We start from the raw sequence: 15,783 nt of genomic DNA, 5'->3' as shown, positions 1-15,783 counted from the left end.
TTAGTCAGATGCGCCATTGTTCCACACCTGGGTAAGGGACCAGCCCCCATTACGGTTTGATCTTACCAAGAAATGAAATGCATCATAATAACTCATTTCTGGGGCATGTTTTTGAAAATGTAAAAAAAATGATAAACTCCTGGGAATGGGTTTATGATTTCCTTTACACTTGGTTAGTTTTCTTTTGAGCAAGAATTGGCTGTGGTATTAGACTACCGAGGCCTCTTTATACTCACGCATGTGGCGATCGTGCTGACGTCACTGCGGCTCTCTCATGCGTAATTTGCCTTTGTACTCAAGCGCAACTCATGGGCGCAGTTTTGAAAATGTGCTGCAGTTCTTCTCCATGTCAGAATTGTCGCTATGGCCGGTATTGGCTAGGACCCCGCAAGGTGGACTTTCCTCAGCACTGTTTACACTTTATTTCCGTTGGCTGTTTTTAATTTCCTTTCCGTAAAAAGGAACAAAGCAAATCTAAATGAGGTGATGATACATTGAATTATGCTGCAAAATCGATCAAGCAGGCGGCGTAGTTGGTATGTGAAGCTGGTAGGAATGGTGATGGCGTGTGACGAGAATGGACCAATCACGAGAGAAGCAACTTTTGCAGGGGTGCTGAAAATGCTGAGGTTCTCGCTTGGTGTGAACAGGTTGGATAGGGTTAGAAATGAGCTCATTAGAGGAACAGCCAAAGTTGGATGTTTTGAAGACAAGGTTCGAGAAAGCAGACTTCGATGGTTTGGACATGTTCAGAGGCGACAGAGTGAGTATGTTGGTAGAAGGGTGGTGAGGATGGAGCTGCCAGGCAAAAGAGCGAGAGGGAGACCAAAGAAAAGGTTGATTGATGTGGTGAGGGAGGACACGAGGACAGTGGGTGTTCGAGAGAAGGATGCACAAGATAGGCTTAGGTGGAAAAAGATGACACTGTGGCGACCCCTAACAGGACAAGCCAAAAGAAGAAGAAGAAGAAGAAGAAGAAGAACCTGGGCGGGGCAATGTGTCGGTCACGTTATGCGATGCAGACGTCAACCCACGCGAGTGTGGGAGTATAAAAAGACCTTTAGACAACCCATTTGCACATGACCATTGTTATCTTCATAAAGGCCAAAAGTTTGGTAAAGATCTTGTACTTGTCATGCACGACTTGCTTTGTTTGAATATGAAAACATGCAATTAGAATACTTGAGAGCAGCCCAGCGCCTCTCAAGTCTTTCTTGTTTGCGACGATTAACAAATGGTAATGACAGCCGTCAAGCCAATTGGAAAGTCTTCCGAAAACATCATTGACGGGCAGCCTCTGTCCTACCTCAAGCTATTTCTCTCTTGAATGTTAATTTACTGTGGTACATTTAGAATCTAGTGCCTCCTGATGGTGGTTTTTTTTTCTTCTTTTTTTTTCTATAGCAACGCATCTACAAAAAGGGGTACCAGATGTGACCTCCGCAGAACCATTTAGCAGCATGCCACATAGAGTTTGAACTTAGCAGCACCTGTCACCAGAGTCTCCAATGGATGTTTATTGTGTATTGCTTTTGGCTATTTTCAGGCGTTGTACCTGAACAAACTCCTTCTAGAGAATTCAGAGGACGGTCATCAATATTATACGAGACACTAAATCGCAAAGAATACGGGATTCCATAGTAGGATGTGGAAAAGTCGGATGTTTTGCTCAGAAACAGAAAATCCCGAACTTAAAGGGGAATTTCAGTGGTTTGCATGAACAATGTATCCAATAGTTCATGTAACATGTTCTCTATTTTGACAATGTGATGTTAAAACCGTTCTCATTTAATAGTGTTTTGAGAAGATCAACAATTAGCAATTTTCAGGGGCGCTGCGATTTCCGCGAGTCACATGACCTACGTGGGCGGATGTGAATTATTACGTGCCGTTCCAAATGCTGGATTACATGGGACACCATTTATGCCCAGCGCTGATTTTTCGGATTTATCCTCGTCTGATGAAGAAATGGCAGTATCGGTTGATCGGGAAGACTGACGAATACTTCCATACAGATTTGGACCTGTGGCTGTAAATAATGTTGAATATTCGGATGGTTCTTCGGGCGGAATGCCGCGCAGTCTGACTACTTGGAGGCCTACGCGTGGGACATAAGTGCGTAAACAAAGCTCCGGGATCGGCAGCCGCGGATGGTTCTTCACACGGGAATGACGCGGACTCTGACGAGCGAGCTCCGGAGGAGGCCGTTAGCTGAGCTTCGGTGTCCGGGGAGGCCGTTAGCCGAGCTTCGGGGAGCGATTATTTACAGCCACAGGTTCAAGTCTGTATGGAAGTGTTCCTCGGTCTTCCCGATCAACTGAAACTGCTATTTCCTCATCAGATAAGGATAAATCCGAGAAATCAGCGGTAGGCATAAATGGTGTCCTATGTAATTGAGCGTTTGGAACGGCAAGTAACACGTCACATCCGCACCCGTAGGTCATATGACTCGTGAAAATGGCAGCGCCCCTGAAAATTCGTAATTTGCTATTTAAAAATCTTCTCAAAACTCTATTAAATGAGAGAGAGAGGATTTAACATCACATTGTCAAAATGAGAGTACATATTACATGACCTATTTGATACATTGTTCATGCAAACCACTGGAAATCCCCTTTAATGAATGAAGTATGTCCTGGCCTAGGGTTTTTATTCAACACCGATTGCCTCATTTTTACACGCCCAAGAGAGTTTTAATGTTCAAACTCAAGCCGCTAAAGGTTTTATGATGGTGACATTTTGACCCTGGAATCGATTGTTTCTCTTTGCAGTATTTCCTCTGGGAAAACATTGATTCCAAAGTCAAGCCATGTCCCGTCACCTGTTGTGTCCGACGTTGGTTGTGTTTACTGTGCCGGTTTTTGGTTTTTGTCCTCACTCTGCTGGTGCAGGTGGACAGAGAAAAGGAAGGCGTGTGGGTGCAGGTGGCGCTGTGTAAAGTAACTGCATCTGTTTGAGAGTCGGCGCCTGCAGACGGTAGACAGACAAGGACGAAGGAGGAGCTGGAACAGCGGCGACCACTTGAATCCTGTTCCTCGGTAGCATTTTCACAGTATGAGAGATTGTGGGATTGTTGACAGTAGAAGTTTGTTCAAGACCCCCACTCCTCCCACTCCCGCCCACGCTATTAACCCCCCCCTCCCCTCTCTTCCCCACCATCCAATTCCACAGCCTCCTCCTTCCCTACGTACAACCCCGGCTGTGAGATTACTGCTGCGGATAAATTGTGTGTGACACGTTTACCCGTGCTGCCTTAGATGGAGACGGGGTGCGCGGCGCTGAATGTGGCGAGCCTCCGCCAAGAGGGGAGGCGGAAGAAGGAGTGAAGGGCGAGGGAGGAAGGGTGGGAGGGAGGGAGAGGAGGAGGAGGAGAAAAAGGAGGCGGGGGCAATGACAGAGGAGAGAGGAGTGCCGCCGAGCAGGCATGAGGTGTTCACTTTCCATTCCCCTCTCAGCAGCAGTCAGATGAGTCCTTGCGCACAGTAAGTCTGTTTACTCTGCGTGCGTGTGTGTATGTGTGAGAGAGAGAGTGAGAGGTGGTGTGTACGTTTAGGTACGAGTTGTCTCTGATTACTTGGTGTTGCTCTCTTCTGCCATATCACTTTTGAAATATTTGACCAACCATCTGGATGATCAGTGGGACGGATGACTGCATATATTTGTGTGAGTGTGTGTATGTGTGTGTGTGTGTGTGTGTGTGTATACGCGTGCTCTCGTGCACATATAATTATACATAACACGCAGATGGTCACCGTGCTTTTGTGCTAATGTGCAGTAGTGCGAGGCGGGACACTTTTAATGTGGAAAAGAGCTGAGCGGACAAACAAATGGGCGAGCATCAGTGTTAAATGTTGCACGGAGAGGTTGGCACACATACACACACACACACACACACTATGAGACATTGATACACATCTTCTGTTCTGGCAGACAATTTCTCACACTCTTCCAGTTGGATAGCACCATGGTGTGATTTTTACTGTTAATATTGGTGGATGAGTGACAAAATAAAACACACACACACACTTCCTGACACACTGTATTATTACAGCCATATTCAGGAAAACATGAACAAAACACAAACGCACACGAAAATTCCTGAATTTTGCATTTGGTTCTAATCCAAATGGTTTGATTTGAGAACAATTCATATTATTGTGAGTGTTTTGTATCGTAATCAAGTGTATCCACTCGTTTAGTTGTTGATGTAGGCGGCTCCCAGCAAAGGTTTATTAAAGGCGATGTGTTTGATGCACAGGCGGCAACGGTGGATGAGACTGCCACCCAAAACCTTTTTGCGTTTGAAAAACAGCATTCGCCGTTTGGTCGGCATTCATTCAACAAAACAGATCACGCACGGCCTTGAACTCACTTCATTATTTTCACACTTCTTTTCTTTTATGATAACAGCATTATGCTGCATTTAGAATTGAAATTGTATAATTAAATGTTGATGGGTTAGCAATGTATAAAGCGAATTGGCTCATGTTGTCATCTTTCAACAGGTTCAATCGAGTTTCTTTTGGAAAGAACCTCCACCTGATACCTACCAATGCTATGTCACTTTCGGTTTATGGATGAACTGTAAACGTTCCTCCCGTGATATAAGACACCATTATTTGAAAAGAAAAAGCGGCACCGGTGGAGTTTGCTGTAGTGTTGAAATAAATGCAGTGTGTTCTTCTTTTTCTTTTATGACCCATTACGCCTCGTTAAATTCTGACGTGTCTATCAATCGAAAGAAAGCATTATGTTCTTTGAAAAGGCAGAATTCTCGTGATCCTCTAGAAAGTAATAACCCTCTGTGCAATGACCCTTTGACTGTAAATACATTTCTCCAGACCTAAATTTCCAAACAAATGTTTCTCCAAAAGATCAAGTTAACCTCAAGTCACAACTTTACATACTCTATCAGAATTTTGGAATTGTGAGATGTTTTTAATGCACGTTGTATTCTAAAATGCCTTCGTTTCATTTGAATCCCATCTTAAAAAAAAAAAAAACATTAAAACTCGGAACTGCGAGGAGGGAGGGTTGCTAACCACTTGACCGCAGTGCTGCCGCTTTCTGTTGTAAGTGAAGTAAATTTGCGGGCCAGTCGCACTGTTTTCCTGCTGATAAGAAAGAAGTGGTGAGAGGGGGCGGCAGACTCTCATCTCCGCATTCAGACCCACGTCACTGATACAGTCTGCTTTGGAAAGTAGGAAGTGCGATGCTGGCACCCTTAATGTTATGATCCTGGCTGCTTTTGATTTTATTTTGGGGAAAAAATGTGTAGGGCAAAAAGAAAAAAATGATTTATGGATAGCAGTTGGCTCCCAGGCCAGATTTTGGACACGTCTGATGTATTTGTGGGTTTTCTATACCACTTTTCGCCTTCAGGGTGACTGGTGAAGCTGGAGTCCCTCCCAGCTAACTTTGGACGAGAGGTGCACAAATAACTGTTAACAGCTACGGAGAAGTTTGAAGTCGAGCTAACGTGCACTAAGCATGTAATGAAGGCATAAGCCTGAGTACCTGGTGAAAATCCACATGAGCGCAGGGACATCATGCAAACTCCACACACCGACCATGAGCACTAAGAGCTTGACAAAAAGCCTCCCTTCGGGGGGAGTACACACAATCATTTTTATACCTGAGCACCTTTAATAATTCCACACCGTATTATTTTCAATGCCTGGCTTTTTGTATTATGTGTTGCCTGACTTTAGTAATTCATTCTTTAAATAAAAAAAATCAGGTACGTACGTGACCTGAACAGCATTTTTACTCGCCCACTTGTTGCAAGGGAGACTTATTTTTGTGCACCGTCATCATTTGTGCCTTTTAGGCTCATGAAAAATAAGCGCTTCCGAGAAGAAATACACATCCATCTACCCATTGTCTGAGCCGCTTATCCACACAAGGGTCGCAGGGAGTGCTGGAGCCAGCTGTCATCAGGCAGGAGGTGGGGTACACCCTGAACTGGTTGCCAGCCAATAGCAGGGCACATAGAGACAGACAACAGTTGCACTCACAATAACACCTACGGGCAATTTAGAGTCTCCAATGAATGCATGTTTTAGGGATGTGGGAGGAAACCGACGTGCCCGGAGAAAAAACACGCAGATATGCGGAGAACATGCAAAGTCCACATGGGGGGGGGGCTGAGAATTGAACCCCAATCTTCAGAACTGTGAGACAAACGATCTAACCAGTTGCTCCCGGGTGCTGCCGAGAAATACACAAAACAGCTATAAATGAATAATTTACAACTCAATCACTGCGCTGCATTAGCTATAAAATATATTGTGGAATGAAGTTGCTGATGGTGTAGTCGTTCACTTGCCTGAATTTCATGTAGGCAGTGAGGTTTTGGTTCCCTCTCAGTGATGGTGTAATGTGAACGGTTGCCAGCGACCAGTCCAGGGTGTTGTCAGCTTTTTTGCCCTAATTTAGCTTTACACTTCAGCTCCCTGTAACATTGAACAGGAAAATCTGTGTAGAAAATTTCAGTGTAGTCATCCCTTTGCTTTATATACGTAAGGTTGGATCACGTGACATTGTGTAGTTGTCCTAATATTGACGGGCGGTGGACTTTTAAGTTTCATCAACTTTGCCAGTTTTGTGACCAGAGTTCCCTCACCCGATTCTCACGAGGAGCGTCAAAACTTCACCTCCTCCCTTCTAATCTCATCACCTCCACTTCTTGGCTCCTCATCCCAAACGTGGCTCGTCTGTGTTTCCCTTTGAATGTTTTCTCGGAAAAAAGGCGTCACTGCAGATCACAGCAGACAGATAAAAGGTCATCCAAGGGAAGAGCAGCATCTCAGATCTTCGAGTTAACGGTGACGTGGCCATGTGGGGAGAACAACCAGATTGGAATCTTTGGAATTACAAGAAAAAAAAACGACAATAAATCTATCGTCTTTTTTTCTCTCCCCATCCCTCACTCTAGTGCTGAAAGATCCGCTGTTGAATGCATGTTTGTAAGCAACAAGTAAAGAGTCAGCACGCATCTAAAAAAAGAAAAAAAAAGGGAAAAAGAGCAAAAACTGCTAGCTGTGATCAAGGTGAAGGCAGAGGAAGGTGATGGCACTACAACACAGAGCACGCTACTGGCATTTAGACACACAAAAAAAGGGCTGGGGGGAGTCCTTTGAGAGCATTTGGCGAGTGGCAATATCACACGCGAGTCAGTCAATGGCGTGTGATTGGTATTTTCTCAGCAGTCCGTAAAGCTGTCGCACCTCTAACACACACTCGCCGAAGATGTAATCTGTGGTAAATACAGCTGGCCCCTTTGGAGTTGCCCCGCTGCGATTTCAGCAGATTATGGTGTCAACATGAGCCATTAGTCATAGGTGGGAGAAGTGGACAGATTACAGCCTGTTTGGACTCATGCCGCTCTCGCCACGTTGAGAAAAATGACCGCATCACTTGTAGAAACGTTAAAAAAAAAAAAGGAAGCGTGTTGATGTCACAGTGACACATCTAGTTGGGAGCTATGCTGTAGTTATCAAACAATCGAGAAGAGCCAAATACACCTCCACGGTCTAATGAGGGCTAATACAAGAGCGGCACAGTGGCCAGCGGTTTCTTTTCAACATCCGTTTTAGAGCTAATATTGAAAAGTCATTTAATTGGAAAGTAACGTCCGGCCGGCAGCGGTTTCTGCCCTGGCACAACATTTCTAAAAAAGAAGTCATGGGTTCATGAATTGACAATTGAAAAAACAAATGTTTGTAGTTGCAGATGAACATTTGAACATGACATCATGCACGGAAGGAAGATTTTAGCCATATTCTGTACCACTGGAGTTTGATTTTGTAAAGCGTCAGTCCAAAAAAAAAGGAAAAAGATTCTGCGTGAGGTAAATAACTTGTCAGTAATTTACATTTCAGACATTAATAGGATCAGTGAGGGACCGGCTCAATTCAAGACTCAATTATGAATTTTAGCATTTTAGTGGTAATGGATAGGCTGACAGATGAGGTTAGACTGCAATCCCCTTGGACCATAATGTTTGCAGATGAACTTGTGATATAAAGTGAAAGCAGGGAGCAGGTGGAGGAACAATTAGAAAGATAGACGTACGCACTGGAAAAGAGAGGAAGGAAGATTAGCATAATTAAAATGGAAAATATGTGCGTGAATGAGAAGGGTGGAGGGGGAAGTGTATGGCTACAGGGAGGAGAGATAGCGAGGGTGAACGACTTCAAATATTTAGGGTCAATAATCCAGAGCAATGATGAGTGTGGTAAGGAAGTGAAGAAACGGGTTCTAGCGGGGTAGAACAGCTGGCGAAAGGTGTCTGGTGTGTATTGTGACAAATGAGTCTCTGCTAAAATGAAGTTAAGAAAGTGGTGAGCCCGGCCACGGTGTACAGATTAGAGAGGGCGGTACCGAAGAAACAACAGGGAGCAGAACTGGAGGTAGCACAAATGAAGATTTTGATGTTCTCGCTCGGAGTGAGCAGGTTGGATAGGATTAGAAATGAGCTCATTAGAGGCACAGCCAAAGTTGGATGTTTTGCTGACAAGGTTCAAGAGAGCAGACTTCGATGGTTTGGGCATGTGCAGAGGCGAGAGAGAGAGTATGTTGGTGGAAAGGTGCTGAAGATGGAGCTGCCAGGGAAAAGAGCGAGAGGAAGACCAAAGAAAAGGTTGATTGATGTTGTGAGGGAGGACGTTAGGACAGTGGGTGTTAGAGAGGAACATGCGTGAGATAGGCTTAGTTGGAAAAAGATGATAGGCTGTAGAGACCCCTAATGGGACAAGCCAAAAGGAAAATAATAATAAGTAGAAGAATTACGAATTTTAGCAGCCACTCGATTTATCCTCCTCACTCGAAGGTCTGCTGGATTTAGTTTCATTTTTCATTTTTAACGAAATGTGATTGCCTGGCGACCAGTTCAGGGTGTACCCTGTACGCTTCTCACCTGAAGATAGTTGCGATAGGCTCCAGAGATCCTGTGACCCTGTTGAGGATAAGTGACACAAAAAAATCGATAAATGGATGGATGAAAAGAGAGTTTTTGGGGTGTTTCTGGTGGCCCAACCCAATACACAAGAAGTTTTTACCATTGTTTCAGTTCTGGTAGTTATTGACTTTCGTGCCTCTCTGGTGAATATTCTTTATTTATTTTTTGATTATGTCGAATATGCTGTAGGTCTTTGAATGCCTTAAAACTGGTTGGGTTATTTGGTGGCGTACATTGATTGGCACTTTGAACCTACGCTCCACCACGGAATCGTGATTGTTTGTTTTTGTCATTTCACATACTGATGAGCAATCGATTCCCGCACTCTAGTCCAAGCCAGCAAAGGCCCGAATTTCAGTTTTCTTGGACAGATTATTTTGAGTGATTATTCTGTGGTCATGGGTGCATTGAGTAATTTTTTTTTCTTTCCCCATACCACTCTGAAAGTGGTCAGGACCGATAATCGTACATTTTGAACTTGATCAGTACACTCTGTGGAATTATGCTGCTTCTCATGGATCAGTCTTGGGACAATGACAAACCTGAGGGAGGAGACTCACAATTATCAGTGGACTTATACTCATGACTCAGTTACAACACATAATATAAGAGCAGGATGCACACACTGGCTTTTGACTTCTCGCCATTTGGAATATAAAAATCAGTTGAACTTTCAGTTTTCCAGATGCTAGCAAGTTTTGAATGCTGCCTCTTCACTCCTCCGTCCTCCCGCTCATGCCTCTCCCAGAAGCCACACCCTTCACTAATGTTAACACGCACAAGACGTGCATTGTACATACATACTTTTACACTTGTTTTGTCCTGAGAGATGTCCTAGCTCTTCTTTTGATCTTTTGTTTCTGCGGAACGTAAATAATATAGCCAAATAAATAAAGTCTAAATGAGGCTGCTGATTATAATAGTGACACTGATGCAGCAGCATGTGTCTTGCACAAGAAACTGATTGACACACTATTCCATCATGCCTTCTGTCTCTACAGTCTCTGATGGACTGCTCCTGTCACTGAGGGACAAGTGTTAAAATAATAATTAAAATCAAATTGCAGGCTTACTATGGGGCCAGAAAGATTATGTTGATAATATTCTACTACTGGGTCATACAGATAATTTAAACATGACAATAACCATTTTTTTTTCAATTGCAAACCTCATCTTTAAGATCTCAAAAATCAGTTGCGTGTGTACCAGGATTCATTGTGTGGTCTACATTTTAAAATATGTATTTTTTTTCATTAGGTTTTGCAGTACAAATGATAGCCTGTATGAGACATGAAATGCTAATTTCACAGCGGTGAACCCTTTTGTCAATTTGCTGTTGTTCTGCAACCCTAATTGGATCACGTTGAAAAACATTTACATTGTATATATATTTTGTTATACACCAGTGTTTGAGGTTTGTTGCAGTCTGTGAGATTTATGACGCTTTCTTGCACGTGGGCATCAAACGCCGACAACTATGACAAGGCATTTCGAGCCTTCGAAGCCGAGGCAGCCGTTTTGTCGCTAAATGGCCATTTTTGGAAATGAGTTGATGTTGTCAGGGTTGTTTTGAATGGAAGTATTTTTGTCCTTAGTCACACATTGGAAATGTTGCACTTTTGGGTAACCTCTGCTCTGCTTGGCATTTCCTGAATTGGTCACGACATCAAAATTCACAGATCGCGTGGTGTCAGCTTCATGACGCTGCTCCATTGGTTCTTTTTTTTTTCTTTTTTTTTCTTCCTCCTTTTATTTTCACTTTAGTCAGATTTTTTACAAAAAGTGATCAGCTATCATGTTTTAGGAGTTAGGAGTTGAATTAGCTTCCTTTTTGATGCCCACAGATAAATACAAGAATTAATAATAACAAAAAAACCCTGCAATAATCCACACTAAAACTGTCTCTCTATTAAAATAACTAACATACATTGTTCTCATTTATTTTTGTTAAGCTATGTCTCACTTGGAACCCATTAGAGGGTTAAAGTCATAAAACACATTTATTCAAACTAATCCTGATAATGTTTTTGCTTTCTTTTTTTTCAATGAATTGCTTTTTGTGTTAAATCCTACTAAATTGTGCAGAAACACACCTGGGGAAGACAAGTCACGTTACATTCATAGATGACTAGACTTAATAATAATCATGATAATTACTTGAAATGAAGGTGTAGAGGGGGCAATAAATCATATCACAGGTACAGTAGCGGTTAGCGTGTTTGTCTCTCCTATGGAGATTCTGGGTTTGAATCTCAGCTCAGGGCCTGCCCGTATGGCGTTTGTGTGAGTTTTCTCAAGTCCCCAAAACATGCATTTTAAAGTTCATGTAGACTAAATTGTCCAGATGTGGCCACTTGTCTATGTGCGCCCTGCCATTTGCTGGCGACCAATCGAGGTTTTATTCCACATCTCGCGTAAAGTCAGCTGAGATAGGCTCCAGCTCCCCTGTGAGCGCACTGAGGAAAATTGATGGATGGATTTTGCTCTGAAGAATAACGTTTTTGTGAAAAAATTCTGCCTTTCGGTGGTTGTGGTTTGTAACTGCTTCCCCTCTTCAGGCGATCTTGGAGTTGATTTGACCCCCAGAAACAATGGATGCTCTTTTTGGATGATTTGCTTCTATCTTATTTTTATTTTCATTTCTGTAAAGTCATGTTCCTCTTCCTGAAGTCTTTACCTGCATGCGTCTCATCTGCAGTTCATCCTCACCCTGTCTACCCCCAGCAAATCCTACCTGCATGTCTCACTGCATGTCTGTCTGAATGTCAACACGTATATGTCTGCTCACACAAAAAGACAGTGTACTTAGTATATGTCTGCTTGTAATGATAGAGGCTCTGTGGGTGAAAAAGGGTGTAAAATCCTCCAAGGGTGCTTTTTCCGACTTTTTTCCCTTGACCAAGCTGCCAGCCATTATGACAGCATCTCCTGCACTTTTTATAGCCTTTATGTCTTTCTCGGACGCTTGCTCTCCTCTTCCACCCCTTCTCTCTCTTTTTTTACTCCTGCACGCTTTACACGACAATGTATACCCTTCTCCATTGCTATTCCTGCGAGGAGCAGACCAGTCTGGCGGCGGCTTGGTTTATGTCCATGAACTCAGTGACACCGTCACTGCTGCTGCTTCTGCAGCATTACACCGCACTAGCATTACCACGAGCAGGTAGTAAAAGGCATGAAATGTATGCTTTTCTGGACAATATGTGCACACTAAAACTGACATCCATCCATCCATTTTCTTTTACCGCATTTTCTCTTCAGGGTCATGGGGGAAGCTCAAGTCTATCCCAGCTGGTGGCGAGAGGTGGGGTAGAGTTAGAAATGATAACCTGTCAATCACAGATCTGACTATTTGCCGCTGTTGAGCAGATTCGCCATCATCGCAGCATTGCGACTTTTCGAAACGGACCGGCTAGAAATGATAACAATAAACATCCACGCTAGTGTCAGCTATTGCTGTGTTGTTACCGTATGATTTCTGCAGTCTCCATTTTGACCTACAGTCTCCGTTTCGCAGCAGCTACTCCTCCAGAATATGCAATAAATATGAGACCCTGGTTCTCGTCTGTTGTTTATTCAGGTTTCATGATATATTGGATTTTTTTCTTATTATAGTTATAATTTTTGTAGAAGTACTAGGAATGCTACTGGACACAATTTGGTCCCAAGTTTTCACATACATGGCCATTAAAGATGATTCTTATTCTGAATGGGGGAACATAGAGCTTCACTTTAAAAAAAAAAAAAAAGCCCAAAAACATTTTAGGACCGCACACTGGAAATTGACTTGCAAAGTTCAGCATCTAAATATAATATGCGCTTGCAAGCGGGATGGTGGCCAACTTGTTAGAGCGTCTGCCTCGCAGGGTTCCAAATCATGGCCCCGCCTGTGTGGAGTTTGCATGTTCTCCCTGTGCCTGCATGTGTTTTCTCCGGGCACTCCAGTTTCCTCCCACATCCCATAAACACGCATTAATTGGAGACACTAAATTGCCCCTAGGTGTGATGGTGAGTCCGGCTGTTTGTCTCCATGTGCCCTGCGATTGGCTGGCAACCAGTTCAGGGTGTACGCCGCCTCCTACCCATTGACAGCTTGTGAGGATGAGCGGCTAAGAAAATGGATGAATGGATGGCAACAGAAGTTATACAGTACATAACACAATATTCATATGGTATATAAAAGCAAATCTTAAAAAACACAACTGAACATAAACATTTATGGTATCTAATTAAAAAAAAGAGTGAGTAAATATTCAAGACATTTTTTTGGTTGTCTTTAGTGGATTCCTGACGATGCCCATGTGCCAAATGTTCATTTGTTTAAGTGCATATATTGTTATTTATCTAAGATGTTTTATTTATACATCTACATTACAATGGCAATGTTCAATGTTATTCAAAATTAAAAGTAAATTTGTTCTATAAAGGGATTCACGTAAATTATGAGACACTGCAATATCTTTATATCAGTGGCATGAAGAAATATCAACAACACTGTAGTTTGTCGTGAGAGTTTTTTGGAAAATATATCCTAAAAAAATATTGCACCCTTGGCATGCTGAAACAATATATTCAGAAAGACCAAGAGCATTGGATAACACAAAAATACTGTGCAAATAAAAATCTGCAGTATAGCAAGACCGCGAAGCAACAACAGTCATATAGCATAACATATACTGCGTATATACTCCGTGATGATAAGTAACAGGGACCGATTGTTCCATGCCTGGGACTCATTGTTCCATGCTGTGCAATTTGGCATTCACAAATTCTCAAGTGCAAAATGGTCTACGTATATGTATAATGCTCCAAAACATAAAAGTGCCCTTGTATTATGGGTCTGTTTTGGGAGAAAAATTCTTCCTGGCTTTCTGTTGTTTTCCACAGCCAATTGGACACAACCTAGTAACAAGCCGGCTGGCATCAATCCCAAAGATATGCTGCTATGTGGCCTACCTGAAATTCCAAACCACATCCCAACAACAAATGGCCCAGCTTTCAATTCTTTCTGATATGTATTAGACATTCAATGCAGAGTGAGTACAATGCCTTTCGGGGATTAACGGCTTCAGTGACTGTCTGTCTTACTCCTGTTGCAGATAAGCAGACATGGCTGGCCCGTGACATTTTTTATTGGGGTCTAGGGCACAATCACAAATTCTGTCTAGCAACATGGCGGTCGGGCAAAAATCCCGAAGTTAAGCTGGTACGTTGCCTACCTGATATTAGAAAAACAGATGTCCTTTGCATATAAGAGATTTCTTTACATTGGGCTTTGGGGCACAATCACAAATTCTGCCTGGCAACAAGTGGCCAGACAAAAACAAAAAATTTTTTTGTATCTGCGCTCTCTGATATTCAAATAACAGATGGCTGTGTTTTTCTTCTTTTCTGTTCTGTATTTAATATTCAACACAGTGTAGGGATTCACCTTGGTTCAAGTGACCATAGTGTTTTTTTCTGGGGAGGCGGGGGAGAAATGTCTTCAGTGTGTGTGTTTGTCTTACCTCCCGCTGCAGCTACCACTCATTCAAAGAGCCTCGTAGGTGAGGGTGGCACATGCCATTTTTTTTTTTTTTACATTAGGCTTTGGAGTACAATCACACATTCTACTCAACAATAAGCAGTCAGGCAAAAATCATGTGGTTTTTCATTCAAACCCTCATCCTAACAACAGATGGCCCTGTTTTCTTCTTCATGTTCTTCTTTCCCTTTATTTTAACTTCAGTCAATGTCATGTTTTTTTTTTTTTTCCCAAGAATTCTTTTTGGGGGGGATATGTTTCCTCTGTGAGTGTCTCTCTGACTTCCTGGTGCTGCTGGCACTCTTTCGAAGAGCTTAGTGGGTGAGGCAGGCACATGGCAATTTTGTTTCCATTGGTCTATGGGGTACAATCACAAATTCTGCCTAGCAACAAGTGGTCGGAAAAGCTTGTGAGTGGTTTTCTTGGTTTGTGCCCTACTTACAGTCATATTTTTTTGCAGTTAATACTACTAGACAGTGATGTTTCCCTGGAAAAAAAAAAAAAACCTACACACAATCACCGTTTCGTCTTTCTTTCAAGTAAAGGAGGGAGTATTTGCTCTCCAAAAAGAGAGAGCCAATGTTAATCATATGCACACATATTACTCATGCACCTGAGTCTTGAATATCAATGCTACGAATGACCTTCCATTCATCTTTGTACGTGCGTCCTCTCTTAACGATGCAGATCTGCTGCCTCATGCTTAGCAGTCTGCACTTGCGTGTGCGTGAGCGTGCGCATGCTGAATGGAAATCAAGTCCAACATTGTCCTGATGGCGCGATGAGTGGAAATGACTTCATCAGACGTGAGAATGATGAGTGCTCAAAGGCAACACGGGCGAGTCCAATCAAAAGCTCGCAGGGGCGTGGCCGAGCTGTTCCTTGACATGGATTCTCAAAGCCGGCCTCATTAATTCATTAATACGGTCGTGTGGGACCTCATTAATGTTGCAGGGATGTCCATCACCTTTTTTTTCTTTTTTTTTTTTAACCTCAAGGATTTTTCCTTTATTGTTCTTTTAAAAATGCAGTAGACTTATGGACTCCAGGTGCAATCTCTTATTTGCTGGTCGTAGTGATGTAGCAAATGTATGCAACAAGCATGATTACTTTCTCTTCCGAATATATTCTTAGTATTTCTACGTTATTAATGATGTCACTTGTGCGTGAACTTGACTCACAATGGGAGCACACTTATTTTTATTTTTTTTGTGGTTTGAAATTTAATATTTTTCAGTAATGTTAACCCCCAATGATGCGACTGTTTCCAAAAGTGCACAGCTATGCAGATGGAAAA

At 42.7% G+C, this 15,783-nt stretch overlaps 1 protein-coding gene across 10 annotated transcripts in view; it reads left to right on the top strand.

Moving 5' to 3' along the window:
• Positions 1 to 15,783, top strand: part of LOC133504355 (muscleblind-like protein 1) — a 110,282-nt gene that overhangs the window by 15,554 nt on the left and 78,945 nt on the right. The window contains exon 1 of one of the 10 annotated variants that reach the window (XM_061826516.1): positions 3,388 to 3,482. The exons of 8 other annotated variants lie outside the window; for them this stretch is intronic. The gene's annotated coding sequence lies outside the window, so the exon portion shown is untranslated. Of the gene's footprint in view, positions 1 to 3,387; positions 3,483 to 15,783 lie in introns of those variants that run through there. One more of the 10 variants, XM_061826518.1, reaches the window with a different exon arrangement.

The sequence above is a fragment of the Syngnathoides biaculeatus genome, chromosome 8 (assembly GCF_019802595.1).
Source record: "Syngnathoides biaculeatus isolate LvHL_M chromosome 8, ASM1980259v1, whole genome shotgun sequence".
Taxonomy (NCBI): domain Eukaryota; kingdom Metazoa; phylum Chordata; class Actinopteri; order Syngnathiformes; family Syngnathidae; genus Syngnathoides; species Syngnathoides biaculeatus.
The sequence above is the reverse complement of the archived record's forward strand: the minus strand, read 5'-3'. Positions and strand labels throughout refer to the sequence as shown.